The sequence below is a fragment of the Alligator mississippiensis genome, chromosome 13 (assembly GCF_030867095.1).
Source record: "Alligator mississippiensis isolate rAllMis1 chromosome 13, rAllMis1, whole genome shotgun sequence".
NCBI classification, from domain to species: domain Eukaryota; kingdom Metazoa; phylum Chordata; order Crocodylia; family Alligatoridae; genus Alligator; species Alligator mississippiensis.
The window spans coordinates 4,077,986-4,086,532 of NC_081836.1; positions in this window are offsets into that span (position 1 = coordinate 4,077,986).

Below are 8,547 nucleotides of genomic sequence, written 5' to 3' on the forward strand. Positions count from 1 at the left end.
TAGTCAAGCCAACCAATTCTCCAGGTCGCTTATATATGGTGTGCTTATACATGTTCAAGCCAACCAATTTTCCAAGACGCAGGGTATTTTTACATATGTTGATGGCTGTATAGCTGGTGGGAAATACTTTTACTTAGCTCTTGGAGTGCTTAGAGCATAGAGGAAGGCTTTAGCGTTGTTCCTATTTTCCAGATGTAGAATGGCAAAGTGACTTTCTCGATGTTATCTAGCAGCTCTACGGTCTCCAGAGTCCCAGCCCAGCACGCCATCCACTAGGACACACTGCCCACTGGGCTGATCGGCACATGCTCCACCTGCATGGAAGGGGAGGAGATAAGCATGTCTATACCAGGATGACGGGGTCCATGCTGGTGGGTGCACCCACATGCCTATTTTGGTTTAAAATCACACACCTGACTCTCATATATCCACCGGTGGGAAAGCCATGCACAGACCAGGCCTCATTTGGGCCCAGATTGATATTGGAGGGTATAAAACGGCACCTTTATTCCTAGTCCCTGCACTGTTTTACCCTGGAATAACTGGCAGTTGTGGGGGTGGTTTTTCTACTTTGAGAAAAAGGTAGAAAAGTCCAGCACCCTGACCCAGCCTGTTTTCTTTCCCATCCCTTTGCCAAGATCAGGCATGATAAACTTATCTCTAACCCTGGGCTTTAACACCAAGTGCATCCCCCTTCCCTGCTCTCTGCGAGCTGCTCTGAGAAATAACAAGGCAGCCGCAGTCAGCTGTGGAAAGGTCTATAAATATAGACGCCGCATTATTGTTAATATCTATTATTTGCATTATGCTGGCACCTCAGGGCATCGTTGCACCGGGCGTCATAACGAGCAACAAAAGAGACAGCCCCTGCCCTGAAGAGCTGACGCTGGATGATGTGATATTACCTCATTTGAAAACCAGCGTGCGAATGTGTAATTAAAGACTGCGCGTGTCCCGAGGCCGGCACGCGAGGCGGGCAGAGGTACTGCCACGTTCCTCGGCTTGTGCGCGCCCACCCTCACCACGGCCCTTCCTGACACCGAAGGAGGCAAAAAACCCTGAGCTGTCCACAGTGCCAGGGCCAAACCGGGGGGACAAAACATAATTTAAGCCAAACTAAAACAGAAACTGGGGAGGGGGAGAAGGTCCAGGACCCCAGAAACCCTAAAAGCTTTCCTTTTCCGCCAGCCTGGCACCTTCTGCTTGACCCAAAGCAAAGTATTATGCATTTTGGTGTTAATCCATCCTTTGTTCCGCTTCTTTTTAATGACGGTCAGGTTTTCCCCTCCTCGCCAGAAAGGCCTTTTTTGAAAGGAAAAGTTTAATCTTTCTCTGAAGACATTTTCAAAAATCCCCCCCAAAAAAATCTTGATTTGTTTTTTCTTTAAATTACCTCCTTCCTCCTTTTTGTCCAAAATGCCATAGTTTGGGGGTTTTTTCCAGTGAATTTACTGTTTGCTGGAAAAAAAAAATTCCCAACCAGCTCCACCTGCAAGCGATTCATTGCAAGACCTTCATATGGATGAAGGTCATATTCATAGGGAATATCATAGGGAATATCCTAGGTTATCTTCATATTCGTAGGGAATATCCTAGGTTTTTCTGAATAAAGAAAATAAAGATGAAGGAGGACAAAATGGAAAAAAAACCCCCACCCTAAGCCTCTGTGTCTGGAGGACTTGTATGCTAGAGTGCCATGGAGAATAACTATTATCATACATCCTATCGAGCATTGATATTGCAATAGCTCCCAGAGGCTTCAGGCAGGTCGAAGTCTAATTTTATTATACGCTCTACACCTACACAGCAAGTGAGAATCCTTGCCCCAAAGAGGTTACAAACTGAAGAGACAGGATGCAGATGGATGAGGGAAGGTCAGCCAGTGCAATAGGAGATGCGATGGATAAGGATGCTGTCTCATCAACTGACGGGGCATTGGGTTTCTCCAGCAATTAGGAGATCGTTATGTATGCGATTGTCCGCCAATGAAAAGTTGAGATCCCATCTAGCCCCCCCATTTGCTGGGATCAACTGGCAGCTCCAGCTCCTGTCCCCATTCACCATCCAGAGCCAAGTGATGGCAAAGCTCCCATTGCCTCCAGCTGGGATCTGGCCTGAAACACTGCATCAGGCCTGGTGTTTGTGAAGGATTTGGCATCCCAGGAAGGGCTGCTATGCTGTCTCGGATGCGGCGTGCCTGCTTTTGGTGGCATAATACCTGGAAACAAGACTCGGGAGACATAAAGGTCTTGTTCTCAGCTGTGCCGCAGCCAGGCTGGGTGCATCCCTTGTCTGTGCCTTGGTTTCCCTGTCTGCAACCTAACGTGGTTGTAATAATAATCCTCGCACAGAGCAAAGCAACCTTTTATCAGGATGCATCCAGCCCCTCTGGACAACTATCATAAAAATACCAATAAACAGATTCCTCACTGCTGACAGGTCTTTGTCCGCTCCATTCCCCCTGGCTTTTTCTCCTCCTTCTCTGAGTTTAATTGTTTCTCTCCAGACTTCGCTCTTTCTTGGGCTCCCCCTTTTCTCCAGTCCCTTGAGTAGAAAGCATCCCCCTAAACTTGCTGCCTTCCATCAGGAGCCTCTGGACAGCGGCAGGTTGCCTGCCCGGTACACCAGCTCCATGCTTCCCGTCTCAACTACACGGTAATGCATGTTGAAATTACAAATTTATTTATAGTATTTTTTTTTTTTTACTCTGCAAGTTTTTACAGCTCATCTGCTGTAACAAATTCTATTTCATAAAGCAAAGGAACGAGTTATTATTACCTTATGGAAATAAAGGCAAGCAGCTGATCTTTATTCCAGGCCTTGGCGTTTGTCTCCTTGAATACGTAATACAGTTTCAATCAATGCTTCGGATTTGTTCCAGTCACTGAGGATGGAGGAAACTCAGCTCAGGGGTTTCACTTGTATTTTCTCCCTTCCGCTTCCCCCTGTTCGATATAATTTGCTCCATCTCCAAACCCATGTTATTTGTTCACCTTGGATAGAGCGAGAAAGTACAGTAATGTGTTTGTCTGGAGCGGACCAGCAGCTCTGATGAGACTACAACAAGGAGCTTGAGTCCCCAAAGAGGGTTGTGTTCAAGGTACGGTGAAGGAGGAGACTGGAGCTGTTCCCCAGCACCCTGCTTGTGATCCTCCTGCCCTTGGCCTTTCCTTTTTGACCCTTGCACCGGTGGAGCAGAGTCATTTCTGGATTGTATTTAACTGAAGGGTAGTTTGGGGGTAAATGCTACTGAGAGGTGGGTGGAAATTGTCATTATTTTGGTAGTACTGGTAGGTCTCTGCCATGCTAGAGGCTGGACATGCACAAGAGGGGGAGGAGAAGGGAAACTGAGGCACAGGATGGGGAAGGTGGCAGAGTAGGTCCATGCCAGAAGCAAGAGGAGAAGCCAGTCTGGTGAGGCCCCGTTTGAATGCTGTATTCACCGGACCTTGCTGCCTCTCCAAGACTTGACAGAGCAGCAGTGGCCCCGAAGGGAGAAGGACTGAGCCCCTCGCTCTCAGAAGGGCCAACCCCAGTGCACCCCTTAAACCTCACGGGAAGGCAGATTCTCCATCCTTTCCTTACCGTCAGGTCTGCAAATGCTGGAGGACAGGCAGTCCTTAGTGAACCTCATGTGCCAGGAGCTGCACAAGGAGAGCTCAGGTCAGCTGGAGGAAGAGTCGTGGCCCTTTGGAAGTCAGGGGAAGGGTGGCAGTAGAGAAGGAAGGACACAATATGACCACAGACTGCACGAGCTTCTCCTTCTCCCTGGTAATGCACAATTATCTCCCCTCTTCCTGCAGGTCCCTTGCAGAGGTGGTTTAGCGTCATTACTCCATTGCATGTATAGGGAAACCGAGGCAGATGACCTGTCTAAAGTAGCATGGTAGCTAGGAACAGAGCCCAGGTCTCCCCACTCCCTGCCTAGAGACTCTTATAGGAGTGTCCCTTGCAGATAGGCTTTGATTTAACTCCTGATCCCACAAAGAGATGCAGGAGTGGAAGGGCCAGGCTAATGGTCAAGCCACTGATCAGTGGGGCAGAGGACTGAGTCTGTTACCAGCTCTGAATTAGGAGGCCGCAGTGACCGTGGGCAGCTCGGTCTGCAACCTTTCCTTTTTTCTGCCTTGTCTGCCTGGACTCCAAGCTTTTTGCCTCCCTCCGGGTACGTACAGCAGCTAGCACCATGGAGCCCTGCATGGTTCTGCTACCATACTTTCCATAATAAACAGGCACACAAAAGCAGATGAGAGGGATGGTATGACTGCAAAGGCAGGCACTCAGAAATTAGGAAGTGTGTGTGCAAGGGCCCAGAGCTGGAAAGGCTGCAGGACTGGACAGAGCTGGATAGGAGCACCAGTCCTGCAATAGCAAAGGGCTGCGGGGCTGCATTGAAAGGCGTTGTCTAAGCTGGAGAGGCAAAGAGGAAATTTCACGTGGATCCTTCTTCTGGATCTACGCAAAGCTGTGGGAAGCAGCAAGAGCACTAACATCTATCGCACACAGAAGCTGTAGTGTGGAAGAGTTTGATTTTATTTAAAACTTTTTAAATTTCCCTTTGCCAAATGCAGGGCTGATCAGACTCCCCACCAGCCTGACCCCTTTCAAAAGCATCCTTAATCTTGCCAAGAGTTTCTGCTCTTCATGTTGCATCCAAATATTAGCGCCCCCCATTCAAACCAAACTGCATCAAACACGAAGCTGGCTTTTGACATGATGTTGGAGATGACTGTTGCTATAACAACCCAATGCGAATCTCCACCCCCATCCCAGCTCAATTTCTCCCCCCTCCCCAGTCCGATCGGCTGCAATTTCAACCTGATTCTTAGTCACAGTCTGTCCTTTGCTTTCAAAAATGACCACCCACCATGTGAAAGGTTTTAAGAAGCTTACAATGCAATGGGTTTAATGGAAAACCTCTCTGAGCTGGAAAATGCCCTCGGTGGATCTTTCATGTTCTTCACCTTCAACCTTGGGTTTTGAGCCAGACTTCCCCCAGTTTCCATCGCCCGTGTGATTCTCACCGCCACCAAGTTGCTTCTCCAAGGGGAGCAGTCGGACCGGTCAGGAGGGAGCGTTGTTGGAAATCCTCACCGAGACCCTTTGCCTCGTCCTCTGTCAATCCCAGCATCAACTGTTGAACACAGATCCTCTGCCAAGGCTGGCTCTGATCGTCAGCAGTCCCCCAGCCAGGAGAAAGCATGGCATTTGCCTGTTGCTAGATTCCCAGGCATATTGTGTAGGGCCCCGGTGTTGCCAACTCTCATCGTCTCGTTGCGAGTCTTGTGACTGCAAGCGCTTCTCTGAAAAGCTCCTAAAGTGATGCTGCTAGGAGGGCATCTGATGGAGGAAGCTTCATGGCAGGATATCAAGCAAGTCCAAGCCTGACTGTCTTTAGCGTTTGCTTTTCGAAAGAGCTCTTCAGCCTTCCCCTCACACATCTGTCCTCCTTTTAGCTCTCCCCTTCCCCAAAAGAAGAGACCCGAACACATTGAGCCGCCAACTAAGCTAGGATGCTTAAAGCATGCCCGTTTCTGCAGCCATCAGCATGCATGGGAGCAATGGGGCTAGCAGCACATCTGGCCAGCGATAGCTCCCCCGGCCTTTGCAACCAAGCACCACGTAGAGCCAGGTCACCTGAAAGCCACCTTTGGCATGAGAGCAGAGCAGGGCTTGAATTCACACCTCCTGAGCCATAGCAAGGTACTTTAATGGGCCTGCTACTGAGCCCTGTATCTTCAGGGCAGTTTTGATTAAAAATGGAAAAATGCCAGAGACTCCATGAAGCCCACTAAGCACTTTGCTGTTGCTATTGATTTTACATGGAAGGTGCTCCGTTACTCCCATGACATTACAAGATCCTAAGTGAGAGAGACAGGTAGACTTTGAAGTTTAAAGGAGGGGAGTGGGGGAGGGAGGGTTGCTTTTAAAGAGAAATTTCTGCCGCTGTCCGTTGTGGGGGAAAAGCTTGGAAAGATGAGCCCTGAGGCCTCTGGCCCGTGGAGAATAATAAAAAGAACCCCGATATTACGCCTTTTAGTTTAAAAATCACACGGCTTTTTAATCCTGTGATTTTAATGGGGTTTATAAATGCCATCGATGACCTGGTTGACAGGAATAGATGATTTCGAACCCAGATCGCTTTGTCTGACTTCATGTTTCATCTGCCAGTGGGAAGCAGCAGCAAGAAACAGGTTGTGAGCCCAAGTCAGGTTGTCCTTCGAGGACACGTACATTGGCAAAAGTTTCTCTCTCCCTCCCTCCCTCCCAGGGGTCTGTATCGCATGGGTCTCTGGTCCCAGGTATCAAATACCTTGGAGGCTTGAAAACCCCCTGTCTTTATTCTGCTTCCCAAGCCCCTGCTGTTGGGGGTTGGGGGGGCTGGTTCTCGTGTTTGCACACCTGTACAGCATCCCTGGGAAGCAGGAATGCAACTCTGGTTTTCCCAAATGGGGCAAGGGTTGAAACACTGGAAGTAGGGCTGTTTGGCCTGGAAGACTAGATCCCACGAGGTTGTTTCTGATCCCCAGCTGGCTGGGAAGAGCTCTGAGATCTGGTCTGCATACTTGTTTTTTTGTTTTTTCACTTTTTGAACTGTACCTTTGTAGTAAAAGGGGATGCAACTTCTGAGTGCAGATGGAGCTGTACCGGTGCAATGGTGCTTAGAACAGAACAGCTTATTCTCATCAATCCTGGGGAATACGGCAGCTTTAGCCTGATATACCCAAGGGGTGTGCTGATCTAACTACTTTAGCTGAGAAAAAAAATCACCAAGAGAACCAGCATGCTTAAATTGGTTCAAAAGCAATGTGTAATCTCAGCCTTAAAATCCTTGGGTACTGGTGAGATAGCATTCATTCGTCAGGAATATCTTACAATATCAGCTTTAGACCAGTATGTGAACCGATTGTTTCAAATACTGAACTGTGACAACCTGTTTCCAAACACTTCCCCCCTTAATTGTGTGTGACCTGGCTGTAACATTAAAAAATAATGGAATGCCAACAAAAGGTTTTGTCTACATTTCTGTAAAAAGCGTGCGTGTGGGTGGGTGTGTATTATTTTTCCTGGGAAAGATTACCGTGTTTTCAGTTTCCTACCTCATACTATATCATTCTCCTCTTTTTTAACCAGCACTAGGTAGTGTTTTTGTGATGGTTTTTCCTGCGTCATGGAAACCAGGGGCAAAAGAGGGATTAGCACACTCAAAGTTGCTGCATTAATGAATAGAAAGGACATTACCAGTGACTTTTTCTTTTTTTTGCGCAGTGTCTGACGAGTTTGTCCCACCAGTCAGTGCAAATTAGTGAAATGGCATGCAGCGTATGCCTTCCTCTCTCTCTTTCTCTCCCTGCTTTCTTTCCTATCTGCATCTGTACTCTCCGAGCAAGTGGGTGGGTGAGAAAAGCCACGCTGAATTTTCACCCACTGCTCAGTCATAAGTGTTGAGGATTAAGTCACCAAAATGGGTGGTGTTGGCGTATTTCATCTAGGGCATAATTTGCAGAGTGAGCTGTTGTCTGCGGAGAAGTTTCTAAGAGGCATTTCTCCTTCCCAGCAAAGGAAATCAGTTAGAGTAGATTTCTCTCTGCAAAGTTATCAGTCCATAGGCATGCATGGAGCCAACGAGGGGTGTGCACGTGTGTCAAAGAAAAAGATGGGGGCAGGTAGTCACGAAGAACACAGCATGACAGCTCACGGGGGGTGGGGGAGAGACAGAGACATTTTGCTGTCAACTTTTATCCTTATGTATATTTACCCGGTGGATGCCATCCTATTTATACAGATGCGAAAATGCTCCTCTCATACATATATATGTGTGTGTGTATGTATAGATATATATATATGTATGTGTGTGTGTATAGATATGTATGTGTATGTGTGTGTGTATAATATGCACGTGCACATTAAATGAATACAGCTCCTGGGGGAGCTGTATTACATTTAGCAAAGTGACTGGAGATATGTCAATGCCTGACAGTAGCACAGCAAAAGTACGGGAGAGAATTATTTGCATGGACATCATAGGTCGGTCACAGCAAATCTCCCCTTCTCTCCTTCCAGGCAAGGGCTGACCCCTGTTTCCTAGCTGGCTGGAGACTTTGTGACTTCAGTCCTTGGCACCACTCTTCCTCAAGAGTGAAGCGCTCGTGCCAGCTTGGCTAGTGGAGGGGCTGCATCTGGGAGCTCCCAAATCACCTAGAGATGGGTTTGGCTAGAGGTGGGAGCTTCTGAGTCTGCTTCTTCTGTAGCACTTCCATGCATGAGGAGCAAGACGATGGATGCAGCAGCTGCTGGCAGGGGACAGGGGCTTGGTGACAGCTGATGGGGACGCACGTGTGGGCTGATTTCATGCTCAGAGAAGCTTCCTCTGGCTATGGGGTCCCCTGTGGAGATGTCCAAGGAGGGCAGGGGGTGGTCACAGCCCTCAGGGGACACCCCATTGCCAAAGGAGAATAGCAGGGGTGTGGAGAGGTGGAAGGTCAGAGCCAACAGAGGCAACCCAGGACTGGAGTAGTAAGTGGGGGGCAGGATGGAGGGTCCTAA